The sequence below is a fragment of the Camelus bactrianus genome, chromosome 11 (assembly GCF_048773025.1).
Source record: "Camelus bactrianus isolate YW-2024 breed Bactrian camel chromosome 11, ASM4877302v1, whole genome shotgun sequence".
NCBI classification, from domain to species: Eukaryota; Metazoa; Chordata; class Mammalia; order Artiodactyla; family Camelidae; genus Camelus; species Camelus bactrianus.
Window position 1 is genome coordinate 11984628 of NC_133549.1, and position 19823 is coordinate 12004450.

Here is a 19823-nt window from a genome sequence, read left to right on the forward strand (position 1 = left end):
GGAAGCAGAGTGGAAATCTCAGAGGAGGCCACTCCGAGACCTTACAAACAGCTCGGGAAAGTGCTCATTCGGACTTCACTGCTTTAGGACCCATGCACCCAGTTACACATGCGCTCGGTTCTCTGCGTGACATTTTCCTTACTTATAGGTATACCTCCCGAAACCTCTGATCAACTTAAAGCAGAGCAGAGAGAGTAACAGAGGAGCAGAAACAAAAACAAAAGACTTACTGTAACCACCCTGCTGCAGCTGTAAAGTGACCTGAGTTAACCAATGGACAGGCATTGCTATCTCTGTAATTTGTTTAACAAATTAATTTTAAAAATTCATCAAATATTCTTCAGCATTAACAGTCGAATACAATGTATAGATCGGTTAGTTTAAGCTTTACTTTTAGGGACAGTCACTGCCCCAGACTGAGAACTCAGTTTCCCAGGTCAGCTAGCATTGAACCAGAAAGGCCCCATTTCAGACCTGGACAAGCATTTCGGACTCTCGCATCTCTTTCAAGTATTTGTATCCTGATTGACGCCAGAAGCTTTGCTATTTGGCATACTGAATATCAGAAATTGCTTTTCATTGGCAAAATAGGTGGTTTAATTGACATGATATTAGAAATGAGCTTTCATTGGTAAAACTAAAGGAATTCAATGAATGTGGACCAGCAAAAACATCAGAGAATATCCTCATTCTTACAAGAACAAGGTAAGACTTGGGCGAGGGGCGATGTCACGGCAGGATGCCCGATGGCGCTGCATCGAGCCGCTGGTTTAGGAAATGTCTCCTAGGCTGCTGGCAGCCGTTAGGCACAGAATCCCCCCTTCTTCTCATCTGCATCATGTGAACCTTTCATGGAAGGAGTTGTCAAAAGTGCCAGGGTAGCAAGCTGTACCTTCCCTGAAAAGGGGACTCTCACTGAGAGCTTCAGCACCGCCATAATAAAGCCACTCAGCCTCTGACGTCATTTGCTCCGCATGAAAGAGCAGCCAAGGCGATAAATGGTTTCACTCAGGATTTCGTCATTCACCAAACAGAAGGTTTGCTCAAAGCACTCTCTACAACCTGACGGAAACCAAAAGGAACGGCGGCCAGCGCTCCAGGCCTGCAGTCACAGCCCAGGACTGGGATGCGCTTCAGTGCTGTCACGGAAACCTCAAATCCTCCCCCTCATCCTGTGGCTCCACTGGCAGAGAAAAAGTAAAACACAAATGTCTTTCATGTCTCTCTAACATCCACAGAATCCAGTGTCCACTCTTCAACTTGTCCTTTAAGTGTTTCTATGTTCCTCCCGTTCAGCCTCCCAAATTCATCCCTCCATGTCTCCTAAACGAAGCCCCACTCCGCCAGCACGCCTCCCCAGTCCTGCCCACTCACGGAAACCGGTCAGCTATGACGCTGAGTTGACGTCTCACCTCACCGCTCCTGGATGACGAGGCTGAGCCAGCATGCCTGCCTCCCCTCATCCTGACAGTTCACAGCGTGCTGTCCAGAACGGTGGCCTAACACTGTCCTGAGTGCATCTCAGCTTCCCGCCAATTGACTGAAACCTCCTTCAGCACCTGAGGTATATCCGCAGGTCCTAGTACTTGGTGATGTTAAGATGACTTCATAAAAGCCACTTCATGTTCACTGAATTAACACAATTGTCAGATAATTGTTTTTCTTTTTTGACGAAAGAGGTGGCTTGTCAAGACATCCTAGTATAAAGACAAAACTCCTAGTATATACTCAGTGCTGCACCCGAGACAAATCTCGTAACTTTATGAGGTCTCGATGTGCTCACCGGTAACTCAGGAAAAATGCCTGCGCTGGTCTTTCTTACAAGATTGGCATGAGGTGGGAGCCAGTGCCATGTGGAAAGAGCTATGAAAACCACATGGTGTTACTCAAGAATAACCACCATGACTACTACTTGTTTTAATTTCCTTTCACCTATGTTTGGTTAGAATAATTGCACATTTCCTATGTGTTAAAAAATCCTTTACAGAGGAATTCAAATCTGTCATCATACATACACAACACCTCCACAGAACCAGCACCAAATCTCTGCTTTATGATTAGAAGCTAGCTGATCAAACTTTAGTCTGCAAACTTGACGTTCGTGCTGATTGTCACTAAGTTTTGAGTTCAATGAATAATTCCCTGTGGCATTCCCTCAACCATCCATGTTTGTCTATTTCTCTGTTGTTTTCCTGTTTAACATTTGGGAAATGTATTTGTTATTTTCCCAAGTACAATATATAAGCTCCTTGGCACCAGCTACCACCATACCCTACGTCCCCTCATTTCCCCCTGGATGTCATTCTGTATACATAACAGACACACAGTGAGTACTGAGGAACTACACGTCAAGGTCAATAAAACTGTCTTTGAACAAAATAAATCACAGTTTTATATCTGAGTTAAAACAGGGATATGTTTCCCTGGCACTACTCTACCCCCTTAAATTCTTACATCTGTTTGACTTTTATTGAACTGGATCATTTCTTCCTATAAAGAAAACAGATACAAGCTTTCTACCATAGGCAGATCAGAAGCTTTAAAATCACAATTTAAAAGTGGCAAAAATAGGTCACAAGCCTGCTAGTTCAAAAAAAGAAAAATAAGTTTCTTTTAGCAGATATTTCCCCATTTTTTAACTGGCCTATAAATAATGGCCTCCCAAATAACTCAGCTATAATCCACAAATAGTCTATTTGAGAGGGCCCACAAGAAAATTATAGTGATCAAAGTCAGGGACTCTAAGAGTGCTTCATTGAGATTCTTCTAGTGAAGATGAGGGTTTGGTTATCACCTTAAAATATTTCAGGTTAACATTTTTCTGATGGTGCTATCTACATACAAGAAAATTTCATTGCCCTCGTCTGTATATTAAAGCAGAATCCTAATGACTCTGAGAGGCATGGTGCCCTTCCCATCTTCCCACTGACACTCCTGTGACTTGTCAGTGGATGGAGATGGGTGGTCCACACATGTGGAAACAATCTTAGTCTGGGCTCCTCACTTTCTAAGATGCTCTGAGCACTGCCCCAGCTCAAGTGTCCATCAAGGCCCAGCCCAAGGAGCCATATTTGAGCACTAAAATACAGTAAGTGCATCCTAGACATTCCAGGAAGTACAGTCTTCCAACAAATATCAGAAGCTTGACTGAGGGAAAAAATGTAAACATTGCCCCACAGTGTGCCGCACACCCACTTCTTTACAGGTACTCCATCTACCCTGCAGGGCTCAGAAGAGTGCGTCTCAGGCCAGCAGAGGGCTCTTCGCCTGCACCTGGTCAGCTGGCCTCAGGACCTGGCCTGGGTGTGAGCTCTGAGGAAGGAGACAGCGAGGTCCCCCGGGAGTAGCCCGCGGGGCACGCCCATCCCCTCACACGGCGCTGTCTGCAGGAGGGTCTGCAGGTGAAAGTTCTTGTCTTAGAACTTCACAGCTCCATCTGAGGAACTAAATACTTGGACGGCATGTTGAGCTTATTGTGCTTTGTCATCTTATGGATGAGACGTGCCTTTCGTTCTGGCCATTAGAACATTTGAAGTAAGTACACGGCCCGCCCGCCGCAGACCTGGGCTCCAGAATGCGTATTTCTGGTTAGTCTCAATCCCAGCTCCAGTTTATGTTCCTCCCACAGTGTTGTCTTTTTTTCCCCTTTTCACTCATAGCTGATTTTTATCATCTTGTGTTATGTGATCTTCCTTTTCTTATTAGTCATTGTGAATACTTTTTGGAATAAGGTGATAATAAACACATTATTAGTATTAGGGAAACAATGGAAGATCCAGTTCTACTTTAACTCAGTTGAACTTTTTACAGGATGACTGGCTGAATAAAAGGTAGGTCCACTGATAACAGACTAAACTGTCCTCATGATATTTTGGTTTGCATTGATCATTTAGTTATTAAAAAAAACAACAGCACAACTGTATAGGACTGCTTTGAAACAGGGGAGATAAAAATAAGTAATCAGTACCACACACAGCAGCACCCACTGGGTCTGTTCTTTCTCTGACTATTTTATGGAGCTGTAATCGTACTGCACATGCTTTTATAATAACATAATATGCACATTTTAAAATTATTGGATCATTTACACACTGATAATTTATATTTCTGCCATAACCTTGACACAATTAACATTACGCTAGAGCCGTGTAATCAGCTCTAGACAGAATACGTGAATGTGACAGCCCAAAGCACCCCTGGCTCATTTTTAAATAAGAAGTTACAAACCTGGAAGGGTACCTGTGACCTTTGAACAATGCAGATTTGAATTGTGAGGGTCCACTTATACTCAGATTTTTTCAGCAGTAAATACTACAGTACTGCCCAGCCTGTGCGTGACTGAATCTGCAGGTGCAGAGGAACCACAGATACGGGGCCCAACTATATCATACAGGTGGATTGCCCCCCACACTGTTCAAGGGTCAACTGAGTATATAAAAATGTCAAATATAAATGAATAGCAAGAGTAACATCAAGAAACTAAATCTAAAGTTGAGCTGAGGTCTTTGAAATTGTTTCAGGATAATATAAAGGGGTGTTTTCCTAAATCTATGTTCAAAACAAGCACTGACATTACTCCTACTGAGACTGCAAATTCGTGCCAATTTTGTGGAAGGGAATTGAGCATCCAAAGAACTTAAATACTGATCCCTTGGGAACCAGCAATTCTACTTACAGAGTTTTCGCTGAGGAAAAAGTATATTAAAGATGTGTAAAAAATTCATATATTAGAATATATTTATATCAGTTATTTATGTTTAAAAAAGAGAAAAAAGCAAAATTTCCAACAACTGCAATATGAATAAAAAATTATGGTATGTTACAAATAAGCAAGAGTCATTAAAATCACATCACATCAAATGCCCTGTAACATTTTCTTCATGACATATGTTCATAAGTGAAAGTAACAGGCTATAAAGTGCACGTGCATTGTAAAATTAATAACTGAGGTGATGACAGAAGAGGCCATTAGAACCACTCTTTTGCTGGAGACCAGAAAAAAGGACATATATGTGTATATGTGTGTGTGTGTATATATGAGTATATACACGTACATGTATACTTATCCTGCTGAAGGGCAAAGGGGAGGGGAGAATGAAACTGAGAAACCGAAAAGCAGGAATCCAGGGGAGAACACCCACCTAGGAAGCGGACACCGGTGCTCACTTTTTCCCTGAGGGTTTCCGTGAGCATCTGACTGCAGATTCTGAGGGAAAGGATCGGAGGATGGTGATTCTATAGGGGTTGACTCTAGTGACGCCTCCACTGTATGTTAGAATTCAAGAGGCCATCATACGAGGTAGGAATAAAGGCAAACTAGAAGTAGTCCGAAATTCAACTTCAATCATCTAAATCCCTGAATAGAATTCAAGCTGATCCTGGAATGTTAGTGTCCCAGGTCCCTGGCAAGACCAAATACAAATCTTATCTGTAAAAAGATTATATCAATTCAGTCATCTATACAGCATAAAAAAAAAAAAACCCTACAAACATGCTGAGACAAATAGAAAATTTCTAAAAATCAACAGAAAAATAACAGAAGACACACAAGTGCATCAGATATTATCAGACACATTTAAAAATAATTATGTTGAATCATTTCAAGAAAATAAAAGATGAAATGTAGAATTCCAATACAAAACCATGAACAATAAAAAAATGAGAAATTCTAGAACTGATAAATAAAATAATCAAAATTAAATTCAGCAATAGATGTGTTTAATGGTAGGTTAGAAGCAGCTGAATAGAGAGTGAATATGAAGAGAGATCAAAAGAAGCTATCTAAGATGAAACACAGAGTCAAAAGGATCGTTAATACCACAGAGAGAATAAGAGACATAAAGGAAGCAGCGAGAAACTATAACCCATGTGTAACTGAACTGACAAAAGGAAAGGAAAACAGACAGAATAACATTGAGGCATTATCTGAAGAGAGGCCATGGCTGATGACATTATAAAATGAGAGAAAATTTTCAAGTCACTGCTTTAAGAAGCCCTGTGAATACTAAAAGAATAAATATAAAGACAATCACACTTAGGTACATATAGTAAAATTTTTATGGAAAAAAGGTAAAAATAAAATTTTAAAAGCAGCCACAAAAAGTGGATTAACAGCAGAAAGCAATAAATAGACTATTTTTCTTAAGGAGTCAGTGTCATTGGAAGCTATAAGATACTGGAATGGTCTTTTTAAAATGCTGAAATGGGCTCAATCAAGGTGGTAGAGAAAGATGGTGTGGAGCTCACCGCTTCAGATGAACACATCAAACACACATCTACATGTGGCACCAAGCTCATCGAGAGCTAACTGGAAAATGGCAGAAGGACTGGTGTACAACCAAAGCTGTCAGAAAGATACACATGTAATTGTGTAGGAAGGGCTAAAGACACATACAGACTGAAAGTGAGGGAATGGAAAAAAGATACTTCAAGCAAATAGGACAAAAAATGAGGGGTGGTAGCAAAACTCACATTAGAAAAACAGACTTTAAAACAAAGGCTATAAGATACTGACAGGCATATGTAGAATAGATAAACAAGATTATACTATATAGCACAGGGAAATATATACAGGATCTTGTGGTAGCTCACAGCGAAGAAGAATGTGACAGTGAATATACGCATGTTCATGTATAACTGAAAAATTGTGCTCTACACTGGAATTTGACACAACATTGTAAAATTATTATAAACCAATAAAAAATGTTAAAAAAAATAGTGCTGGGAAAAGTGGACAGCTACATGTAGAAGAATGTGATTAGAACATTTCCTCATAGCATATGCAAAAATAAATTCAAATGGATTAAAGACCTAAATGGAAGAGATGAAACCATAAAGCTCCCAGAAAAGAACATAGGCAGAAGACTCTTTGACATAAACCATAGCAATATTTTTATGGACCTGTCTCCTAAAGCAAATTAAACAAGAGCAAAGATAAAGAAATGGGATCTAATTAACCTTAAAAGATTTTTGCACAGCAAAAGAAATCATGGACAAAACGAAAAAACACAACATACAGAATGGGAGAAAATATTTGTAAATCATATCACTGATAAGGGGTTAATATCCAAAATATATAAACAGCTCATACAATTCAATATATATAAAAAAAACACAACTGAATCAAAAATGAGCAGAAGGTTCAAATAGATATTTTTCCAAAGAAGACATACAGATGACTGAGGCATATGAAAAGATGTTCAATACTGCTAATTATTAGAAAAATGCAAAGCAAAGTAACAATGAAATATTACCTCACACCTGTCAAAATAACTATCATTCAAAAGTCTGAAAAATAACAAAGTTGGCGAGCATATGGAGAAAAGTGAACCCTTGTATATTGTTGATGGGAATGTAAATTGGTGCAACCATTATGGAAATAGTATGAAGGTTCCTCAGAAAACTGAAAACCGAACTACCATATGGTCCAGTAATTCCACTCCTGGGTATATATCTGGAAAAAACAAAAACTCTAATTCAAAAAGATACATGCATCCCAATGTTCAAAGCAGCGCTATTTACAGTATCCAGGATATGGAAGAAAACCAAGTGTGCATCAGCAGATAAATGGATAAACAAGATGTAGCCTTTATCTATATACAATGGAGTATTACTCAGCCATGAAACAGTGACGTTCTGCCACTTGCAGCAACATGGATGGACCTAGACAATATTATGCATAGTAAAATAAGTCAGACAGAAAAAGACAAATACTGTATGATATCACTAATATGTCAAATCTGAAAAATTAAACGAATGTATAATGCAAAACAGAAACTTACTTATGTATATAGAAAATAAACTAGTGGTTACTAGCAAAATTCACAAAGGGCAAAGGGAAGGGGTGGAGGGGCAAGACAGGGGTAGGGACTTAAGAGATAGAAAGTACTGTATATAAAATAGACAAGCAACAAGGATATATTGTACAACACATGGAATTATAGCCATTATTTTGTAAGAACTTTAAACGGAGTATAAATACTAAATCGCTTAAAACTAATATAATATTGTGAATCAACTATACTTCAATAAAAAATAGAAAAAATAAAATAAATGCTGAAATAGCTACTAAAATTCTACCCCGATAAATGCATCTATCAAGAAAGAAAATGAAAGAAATCTACTTTAAGACCAATAATAATAATTTTGTCAACTAGCAGAACTGCACTAAAGGAAATACAAAAATAAATCCCTTCAAGTAGAAAGAAAATAATTCCAAATAGAAGCCTACAGGTACAGAAAGGTAGAAAGCAATGAAAACAGATTAAATAAAGGCTGACAATAATAAATAATAATATTAATGTCTTATGGAGGTTTAATATATACAGAGAAATAAAAAAACAAAAACATGCAACGTGGGGGTAGAATAAATTTTAAAGTTTTAAATTTGCTTACTTTGTCTGCAAACAGGTATAAGTACCAAAATAAAGCAAAAATGTGTGATTTTTTTAAAAGATCATCACTAAAATAATGGTAAGAGTATATAATTTTTAAACCACCAGAGGGGGAAAATGAAATACTAAAAAAATACTCGATGAACCCAAAGGAAACACAAGGGAATTTAGAACAGATGAAACAAATAGAAAATACATAATAAAATAACAATTTAGATCCAACCACTTAAACATTTTATTAAATATAAGTGGACTTACTGACATTTCAATAAAAAATAAAAGACTGTTGGACGAGATAAAAAATAAACTCCAAATGAATTTTAAAGAGATACAAATAAAAAAATGATACATTAAAATTATCATTTTTTGGAAGGAAAATGATATAACATGGTAATAAAGTGAATATAGCTATATTAATATCAAATAACAGAGCTTAAGGCACAATAGCTTCTGAAGAAATAAAGAAGAAAACTTATTAATGATAAAAATGTAATCCATAAGGAAAATAATTCTAAAATGTATGACTTAATAACATGGCCTCAAATACATAAAGCAAAAATTGGCAGAGCTATTAAAGAACACATCTGCAAATATAGCGGAGATAACTTTTGCAGTAACAGCTAGAAAGAAAAGAAAAAGAAAGTCGGCAAGGAAATGAAAGATCTGAGCAACAATATCAGCAAATTTACTTAATGGACTTACGTAGAACATTTCACCCAAAGCATTCTTTTTAAGCACACACAGCACATTTATGAAAATTGACCACTTCTTGGACTATAAAGTACATCTCAACAAACAGCAACATACTGAAATGAAGAGCATTCTCTTAATACAATTAAATTAGAAATCAGTAATAAATAAGAGGAAGGCTCCATATATTTGGGGATTAAGCAATACAATGTTAAATCACCTATTATTCAAAGACAAGAGAATCAAATAGAAAATACTGTTTAAATGAATAATTAGAAACTACTAGGATATGCCATCACTATTAGGATTCAGAAGCGATCTACACGGTGCAGTAGGAGGACAGGGAGGTCACCTTCCCTCATGAACACATCAAAAATACAGCTGCATGTGGAACAATTCCCACTGAAAGCCAACTGAAGACCCACGGCACAAAGACCCCTGCACACCAAGGCTGTAAGAAAATTACACAGGTCACGGGGCAGGAACGGAAGAGAAGCAATCAGGTCAGGACTGCACCCCTGGGAGGGGGTACACAGAAAAGGAGGGGGATTACCAGACAGAGATCTCCCTGAGCAGTGAGCTTAGGAGCCACACACTGGGCACCAGGGAAGACGAGTCCCCCCCTTGCCTGGTTTGAAAACCAGTGGGACTAAGAGGAGGGCTCTAGGAAATCCAGACGATGCTCATCCATGAAGGGCGTGCACACACTTGCTTATACCCAAAATAAGGATGAGGAAGCGATTCAAACTGCACAAGACTCCGGCCAGAGTTTGCCCCGGCCGCCCTGGGGCACACCCCAGCGTGGGCCTGGTGCCCGCTCAGCCCCAGGTGCTCCACGCTGCAGCCCCACACTGGGGGGAAGTCTGCCTCAGTCGGGAGGAGTGTGCGGTTGTGAGAGATGGAGCCAGCTTAGACCTGGAGCAGCATCTGAACGGGGTGGTGGCAGCCACTGCTGGCATTCGGAGGTGGCACACTGGGTGTTGTCCTCGATCTGTGTGGGGCCAGGATGGCCACAGCCACGTGTCCACTCTGGTCCCTCGTCTTTCAGCACTGCTCCCTTTTGGGGCAAGAATACTGGTGCCAGGAGAGGGTACAGCACACACTTAAGAGAGAATGGAGCCAGTTAGGACTTGACCCTCGGGGCTTCTGCTCCAGCAACTGGGAACCAGACCCTGCAGCAAACAGGGTGATGCTGGCTACTGAGCAGAGAAGCCCTGGTTCACACCTTGCTCAGGCCATAGCCTCTCCATCTCCAGCTCTACATCCTACCAAGGTGATAGCTGCCAGCACGCCCTGGGGGAAGACATGACTTAGGTTCACATCAGATCCGGCTCTCCAACCAAAGCCACTGGGCACAAACAGGCTGCACAGGGAAGCTTCCCTTCAAGACCACAGTAGTTAACTGCTTCACCTAATTTTGTAGAGACAGAGAAAGCTAAGCAAAATGAGAAGACAGAGGAATTTTTCTCAATTGAAAGAACAAGAGAAAAACCCTGAAAAATCAACTAATGAAACAAGAAAAAAATAATTTACCAAATAAAGAATTCAAAGCATTAGTAATAAGAATGCTAACTGAATTAGCAATTTTTAGGTTTAAACGCATATATTAAAAAGTCAGTAAGTTAAATATACATCTCAAGAATGTACAGGGAAAATAAAAGCAATTCAGTCCAAAGAGAGAAGAAAACACTTAAAACTACTAATAAAATAACCTAAAAGAAGTCCTCCAAAAAAGCTAATAAAATTGAAAATCTCTGACAAGTATTATTAGGTAGAAATACAATTAATCAGTGTTGGAAATAAAAAAAATGAAAAGTACACATCTCCTACAGATATTAAAAAATAGAGTAAATATTTTAAAAAATTATACCAAACGTTTAAAAATATTAGATGAAATGAATATATTCTTTTAAAAATGCAACTTACCAAAATAGAGAAAAACAGAAAAATGGGAATAGTCTCATAACTGAAATTAAATTAAAAATTAAAAACTGTCTCATAAAGAACACTCCAGACTCAGTTGGCTAGATGGACAAATTCTGCCTGAACCCTTGAGGAAGAAAGAACACCAGTCTTATGCAAATTCTTCCAAGGAACAGAGAAAGAGGGAACACTCCCCAACTTATTTAGTTAGACCAGCATAACAGAAGTAGCAAAATGTAAAAAGGACATTATGAGAAAGGAAAAATACAGGCCAAGCACTTTCCTGAATATGGATGAAAAAAATCTAAAACATACTAGCAAACTGAATTCAGTGGAGCATTAGAAGAATGATGTATCACAATGTGGGTTGATTCCAGGAAAATAAGATAGGCTTCACATTTAAAATTAAATCCACGTAATATGGATTGTTCCCAGACCCCCACAGATACCAAACTCCACAGACGTTCAAGTGCTTACATAAAATGTAAAGTGGGGCAGGGTTTGCATGTGACCTGTGTACCTCCTCCGTATACTTTTCAGCCAACACTAGATTACTCAGAATACCTAATACAACAACACAAATGCTATGTAAATATTTGTTAGCATTCAGCAAATTCAAGTTTTGCTTTTTGGAACCTCCTGGGATTTTTTTCCAAGTATTTTTGATCTACGGATTCAGCCAACTGTGGATGCAAAACCCACAGATATGGAGGGCTGACTACAGAAGACAACTTGCTTGATCTGATAAAACGGTGACATGTCTGTACTTGTAAGTTTGGGAATGAGAAAATGATGCCACTACTACCACTCCATCTTCCTTTTAACAATTTTTCCTATTCAGTCTAGAAATTGTTGAACAAACAAGACAAACAAAAGATTGGAGAAGAAATAAAACTGTCATTATTCACGATGACATGACTGTATACATAAAAATTTCCAAAAAGACAGATAAACAATTAGAAATAGTAAATTTTGCATGATTGCTGAATACAAAATCAACATACAAAAATCAATTGTTCTCTCCATCCACAAACACAAAATAAACCTTTAAAGATCCTTTAAAAATACTTTAATGATACTGACATGGAAATAGACACAGACCAATGGAACAGAATAGAGAGCCCAGAATTAAATCTCCACATATCCAGTCAACTAATATGTGATAAGGAGGCTAGGAACATTCAGTGGGGAAAGGATAGTCTCTTCAATAAATGGTGTTGGGGAAACTGGGTAAATAAATGCAGAAGGTAACACTGGACCCCTGTCTTACATTACTCAGAAAAATTAACTCAAAAATGTATCAAAGGTTTAAACATAAGACCTGAAACCACAGAACTCCTGGAAGAAAACATAGGGAGGAAGCGCCTCAACATTGTTCTTGGCAGTGATTTTATAGATAGTACACCATAAGCACAAATTTAAAAAAGAAAAAAAAATCCAACCAGTGGGATTACATCAAACTTATAAGCTTCTGCACAGCAAAAGAAATCATCAACAAAATGAAAAGGCAACGTACAGACTGGGAGAAAAATTTTGCAGAACATGTATTGGATATGGGGTTAGTATCTAAAATTTATAAAGAACTCATACAACTTAATAACAAAGAACAAATGATCCAATTAAAAATGGGTACAAGAACTAAATAGACATTTTTCCCAAAGAAGATATCTAAATTGCTAACAGGTACACAGAAGGTGCTCAACATCACTCATCATCAGGGAAATGCAAATCAACATCACAGTGAGATATCACTTCTCACCTCACACTTGTAAGAATGGTGATCATTAAGACTGACAAGCGATAACAAGTGTTGGAGATTTATCATATCTTGTCTTATGTTTAAGTCTTTGATCCATTTTGAGTTTATTTTTTTGTATGGTATAAGGGAGTGTTCCAGCTTCATTGATTTACATGCTGCCGTCCAGTTTTCCCAACACCATTTGCTGAAGAGACTGTCTTTATTCTATTGTATATTCTTGCCTCCTTTGTCGAAGATTAGTTGACCAAAAGTTTGTGGGTTCATTTCTGGGCTCTCTGTTCTGTTCCATTGGTCCACATGCCTGTTTTTGTACCAATACCATGCTGTTTTGATTACTGTAGCTCTATAGTATTGTCTGAGAGAGTTATTCCTCCAGCCTCTTTCTTTTTCTTCAGTAATGCTTTGGCAATTCTAGGTCTTTTGTGGTTCCATATACATTTTATTATTTGTTGGAGAGGATGTGGAGAAAAGGGAACCTTTGTGCACTGTCGGTAGGAATGTAAAGTGGGCCAGCTACTATGAAAAACAGTAAGCAGGTTCCTCACAAAAATTAAAAATAGAACTACCATATGATCCGACAATTGTACTTTGAGATATTTATTAGCAAAAACTGAAAACACTAATTCAGAAAAATACACGTATACTCATGTTCACTGCAGCATTTTTGCAACAGTCAAGATATGGAAACAACCTAAATGTCCATCAATGGATGAATGAAGAAAATGTGGTCTATATATACAATGGAATATTTAGCCATTAAAAAAATAAGAATGAAATCTTGCCATTTGAGAAAACATGGATAGACCTTGAGGGCATTATGCTAAGAAAAATAAGTCAGACAGAGAAAGACAAATACCGTATGATCCGAATTACATGTGGAATTAAAAAAAAAAAAAAGCCTAATCTCATAGACACAGAGAACAGATTGGTGGTTACCAGAGATGGTGGGTGAAAGGTGGGCGAAATGGGTCAAGGTGATCAAAAGGCACAAACTTTCAGTTATAAGATAAGAAGGTACCAGCGATGTAATATATAGTTAATAGATCTTGAAAGTTCTCATCACAAGAAAAAAGAAACTTGTAACTATGTAGGCTGAAAGATGTTTAACTAGACTTACTGTGGTCATCACTTCACAATATATACAAATATCAAAGTATTATCCTGTAACCTGAAATTAATATATGTCATACTTAATTTAAAAAAAAAAAAAGCTTCAATGAGAGAAAATAAAAATGACTTAGGTGTGTATAAACAAATTGATCACATTTGTGGGTTTGAAGCCTCAGTTATTTCACTGTTCTCCGAACTGGTAGTTAAATTTAATGAAATTCTAAGCAACATTCCAATTGTACAAGTGTGTTTTAGTGGGATATGATAAACTGACTCTAAAATTCATATTCAGAAGAGCCTAAAATGGCCAAGATAATCTTTAAAAAAACAAAATGGAAAGAGTTACTGTTCCAGATAGCAAGACCTATTACAACGCAACAGTAACTAAGGGCTCTAACATTTATACAAGGAGACACAAACACACAAGGAACAGCACAGAGATCCGCATAGCAGACTCTCACCTACAGAGACAGATGATGAAATGTGATCTCTGCCTCACAAACATGCTGTCCAAGATGACTATAGATCCAAGTACAAAACAGAACAACAAAGCTTCTGAAGATACTAAAGGAGGATATTTTGTTGTTTGCAGAGTAGAAAAAGACTCTTAAACAGAACATCCAGTACCCTAGCTATAGAGGAAAAGATTGATAATTTAGACTACATTAAAAGTAAGCATCAAAAGACACCATGAGGAAAGTAAAGAGCTTAAATGACCATGGGTCGGAATCCATAACAAAGAGATGCTATAGTCACTAAGAGAAATACAATCAACCCATAGAAAGATGAGCAAGAAACCTCAAAGGAGAATACACAAACATAAGAAAAAGTTGTGAACCACATTAATAATCAGAGAAATATAAATTAAAACCACAGTACATAACATGATACATCCACCAGAATGGTTAAAGTCATTAAAAAAAAAAAAAGCTACAATGCCAAAGTTGCCATTAATGCAGAACAACGGGAATTCTCATATCCCGCTGATGGAGCTGTAAACTGGTAAAATCACTTAAGAAAATCATTTTGCCCTATCTCATAAATGTGAATATACACATATCCTATGACCAAGCAATTCTACTCCTAGGTATGTACCCAACAGGAATGTGTACACATGCTCATCAGGAGAAACGCACGAGCACGTCCACAACAGCACTATTTGAAGTCACCAAAAACATACGACAGACATGTTCATAAACAGCAGAGCACCTGTTTACAATATGAAGTCTTCACACAGTGGGAAACTAGACAAAATTAAAGTAAAATACAACTTCACTTAATGTGAGCAAAAGCAGCAGACACAGATGCATATTGTAGGATATTTATATCCAAGTTCCAGAAGCAGGTAAAATTAAACTACAGTGTTTTAGGACTGACACACAGGGTAGTAAAATCACAAGGGAACGTTAGTTGGGGCGTTAGTAAAATCACCAGGCAGCAGCGGTTACCTTGGGCAGCAAGGAATGGGGACGAGAGGAATCTTCTCAGATGCTGTCAATGTTTTATTTATTTATTTACTTTGCATTTCAATAACTTTATTAAAAGGTATAATCCCTTAGTACCAAAACATAATGCTAGTTGTTTAGGTTACCTCTGCCTGCCTCAAAATTAACACTGATGTATTCAAAATATTGAAACATATCAGCCTTTTGAGAGAGTGAAACATTATCCATAAAACATGGTTTACGAAACTATAAGATACACAGTGTTTCTTTGGTTTATTTTCCAGTGCACATCTACTCATAACTGGATGTCAAAAATGGGTACCACCATCCTGGATAGACTCAGGTTAGACATTGCACAAAGTAACCCCTAACACTGTAGATCTTCTTAGATTCACTGACTTACTAGAAAATCCTGAATGCTACCTCAGTAACCACATAAGCATAAAGATGTCTATTTACTTTGTATACCCTGGCAGACTAGAGGCAATAAATTTTTGTAAGTTCTCTTCCTTTTAAACAAAATACTAAATTAGAAGCAATGACAGTTTTATAAAAACAGTCCTTAGTAAAAGCTTCTGGAGTATTAAATCAGCAAGTTTTCAGAGATGTTAATTTATTTTGACTTACTAATACAGTAAAAACTAATTTTATCAGTGGAACTAGATTAAGGCAGTAGATTTTGTATAAAAATTTTGTATCATAGATGTAAAAATCACCTGTTTTCTAGAAAAAATATTAAAGATAACTTAATATGCCAAGATTACTAGGTCTATATTTGTACTTTATAAAAAGTGCCCTAAAATTTAAATGTACTTCTCATGTAGCAATAAAGTCCACATCTCTGGATTCTCTATGACTTGCATAACAGTGCCAGGAAACCATTTTCACTGCCTAGAATAATAACCCTCATTATGCCTTAAAGTGCATTTGTGAAATGTTGGTTTTGATGTAAACCTTGTAATTTTACATTTAAATTTAAACTAAGAAGGTTACCATTTTTAATACCACCTAAATACAATACATTGACCCAATACAGAATGTTTTATTTCTTGAGCTGGCAATAATTACACAGGCGGTCCAGCTGTGATAAATCACTGAGCTGTACTTCTGCACTTTTCTGTATGTAAGCTGTATTTCCTGTTATAAAGGCTTTAAAAAACACTGATGGACCTTACCTCATAAATAAGTTAAAAAATAAACTGATCAAATACATGTGGGTCTATTTCTAGGCACTCTGTTCTGCTCCCCTGATCTCTGTGGCTACATTCTATCCTTACGCCCGTTCCACGTTGTTTTTCAAAATGTAGGTTTACCAACAGTCTTGAAATCAGGTAGTATTGGTAAGTCTGCCAAGTTTGTTGGTCTTTCCCAGAACTGTTTTAGCTATTCTAGTTCCTTTGCACTTCAGTATGTTTTAGAATCAGCTGTGAATGTCTGCAAAATGCCCGCGGGCACTTTTACTGGGTTGTGTGGAATCTATCGACTTCTTCATGTGGAGTTTTCCAGCTCATGGTGGCACAGCTCCCACTTACTTAGTCCTTTAAGTAACCTTAGCAATGTTAGGTAGTTTTCAGCATACAGATCTTACATGCTTTTTGCTAAATTTATCTCTACATATTTCATTTTTACGCTACTTTCAATAGCATGTTTTCTCATCTTTATTTTCCAACTGTCTGCTGCCAGTACATGTGAATACAATCGATTTTCATATGTTCACCTCTGTCTCATGAACTGCTTACACTCACGTATTAGTGCTGACGGCTGTTTAGTACAGTCATAGGGATTTTCTACATAAACAATCATGTCATCTGCACAGAGAAACGTTTACTTCTCTCTAATCTTTATGCCGTGTACTTCCTGCCTCGTTCAGTGGCTAAATGGCTGGCCTCCCCAGTACGATGCTGAACAGAAGAGTATGTACAAGTACCAGGTAGTACCCGCAGCAAGCAGGGAGCACCCTTGCCTCGTTCCCACTCTGAGGGTGACAACATTCAGTCCTTCGCTGTTAAACTTGATGTCAGCTGTAGGATATCCATAGGTGCCACTTACCAGGGTGAGGCTATTCCTTTCTCTTCCCGGTTTGCCAAGAGTTTGTTTGTTTTTTTTAATGAATGAAACCTTTCTCTGCATCTATTAAGATGGTCATATAATTTTCTCCTTTATGCCTTGATTTTTAAATGTTAAACCAATCTAGCATTCCTCTTTATAAATTCCAAGATGAAATCTGCACATGTCATGCGAAGGAATGCCCTGTTAGTTCTCACAAGCGGTACCATCTGTAGTGCTGTAGTGACTCTGGTTCTGGAATCAGGGAAACGTCCGTCTTATAAGATAAGGAGAACAGTGTTCCCTCCTCTATTTTTTGAAAGAGGTTATGTAGGACCGGTATTATTTCATCTTTAAAGGTTTGATGGAATTCACCAATGAAGACACCTCAACCCAGGATTTTCTTTGCCTAGCTAACAAGCTTGTTTTATTAATGACAAAAAGGTTCAAAAAGGAATGGGAAGTGCAAATTCAATTAAAATAATGCTGAAAGAACTGTGTGCATAAATGGATGCAAGTGATTCTGGTCCACTGAGATGGTCTGAAAAATTTTTAAGAGCTCAAGAGAAAATAAAAATATCCGTACCGCCATGGCCTTGGGCTTTTACGCATTTTCTCTCTCAGTGAGCATGTGTTATTTATAGTTAGCAACAAAAACAGTAAGTGGCAGTCAGAGCTGTCGATAATGGGACAGGATCTCCTCACACTGTTCTGAGCCTGTAGTGATGGTGCAGAGGGGCTTTCTGGCTCGGCTATGAGTTTGGAATAAAGTGTATTTCGCTCTGAAGATCCTCTTAGTTTATTTCACGAGTCTTCCACTCGTCACACAGTCAGAGCAAAGTAATACCCGACTTTAGGAAGGGTGGAGAATACCATTTTGAACTTCATAACCAGAAAAAGAGATATGATGGTTCACGTTTGTCAGGACTGCCCAACTGAGAAGACACGGGAGTTAGAAATAAGGGCAGGGAAAATGCTGAGCCTGGAAAAATGGAGAATATCTTTCAAATGACTAGAGGTCATTTAAAGGACACTAATATAACATTTCTAATGAGGCCACAGCAACTCACTTTAAGCTCCAGTGTAGCAGATGGAAGACGGATACAGAGAGAAACTTCATAAGGTATATTTAGAAAACCACATGAAAAGTTAGTCTTTATAATTTTGTATTAATTGAACAGGCCAACTTTTCAAAATTTCCTGTGAGTTTCTGACTTTATTGTACCACAAGAATATTCCACCAACAGCAACATAACACAAATAACGCACATTCCCAGAATTAAAGGAAACAAAACAAAGCCATCAAGTTGGGGGGAACAGTTTTTATGATGACTTTCCTTAAATCTTTTTTTCACCTCAGATAAAAGGGTGCGTATAATATTTTGTAGCCCTTGAGCTATACCCACAGCAAATAAAGACAGGTAACTGGAAACAGTGTAACTCCTGTGTCTGATTCATTTTATAGATGATATGGTTAGTCATACTCTGTCACTCCAAACATTTGGAAAGTCAGTTGGGAAGAAAATACCACATGAGTTCCCTTTGTTGGTCCCACCACAGTCGTTGGTTGGGGAATGGCAGGTATCCACATGAGGACAAGAGTGAGAATTAAGATTCCAAAGAACGAATAACAAATATGATATTGAACATACAAACATGGTATAATTAGCTCAGTTCTTAAGAGATGTAACCCCTGACTTTAAACACTTAAATTAGCAATATTCAATCTACCATTTTCTCAGCTAGAGGCCTGAAGAGAATCTGGATAAAACAGGGGATGCATTAGGGGTTCAGAGGAAACTAACCAGGCACAGTTACTGCACAGCTGCACTGGTCAGTGATGTACTGACAGGAGGGACCAGGCAGGTAGGCAGGACCTTGGAAGATCCTTTTAGTTTGGGCAAGAGAAAGGAGGTGCAGTTATGTGATGTTTTAGAAGTATCTGACCTACATTCAGAAGCTCATTTCTGTTCAACTTAACATCTGAATTGTGGGTTGGCTATGAAGGAAACAAATTCACCCAAGTGTGGATGTTTCTTTCCTAATCATACATAAGGGAGGAAACCTGTCTCACCGACCTGACCTGTGGCATTGACAAGAATACATGTATTGTATTACATCAGAAATGCTGTGAGCATCGCCCAGGGAGGTGAGCTGACTTACCTGAGGTCACCGCAAACCCAGAAGAAGAAAGGGCTCCTACCTCCGGCTGAGCATATAAGCTTTCCTGCAACACACAGAGCCTGTACTCTGAGGCCTTGAAAATGAATTTTTTTTTAAATCCAAGCTGAATATAACTTGAGATTCTGGCTGGATTAAATGTCTAACATAGCTTCCAGCATTACTCAGCTGAAAGAAATAGAAAACAAATGGAAAAGGTGGGATCTTGTGGCAATAAGCAGAATACTTTTAGAGTTAAAAAAGTAATTTAAACCTTGGTTCCTGTTCTTAATTTTG

The 19823-nt window shown here is 37.9% G+C and overlaps 1 protein-coding gene across 4 annotated transcripts in view; it reads right to left on the reverse strand.

Moving 5' to 3' along the window:
• FMN2 (formin 2) overlaps positions 1-19823 on the reverse strand; it is a 285811-nt gene that overhangs the window by 208060 nt on the left and 57928 nt on the right. The gene's annotated exons all lie outside the window — the stretch shown is intronic.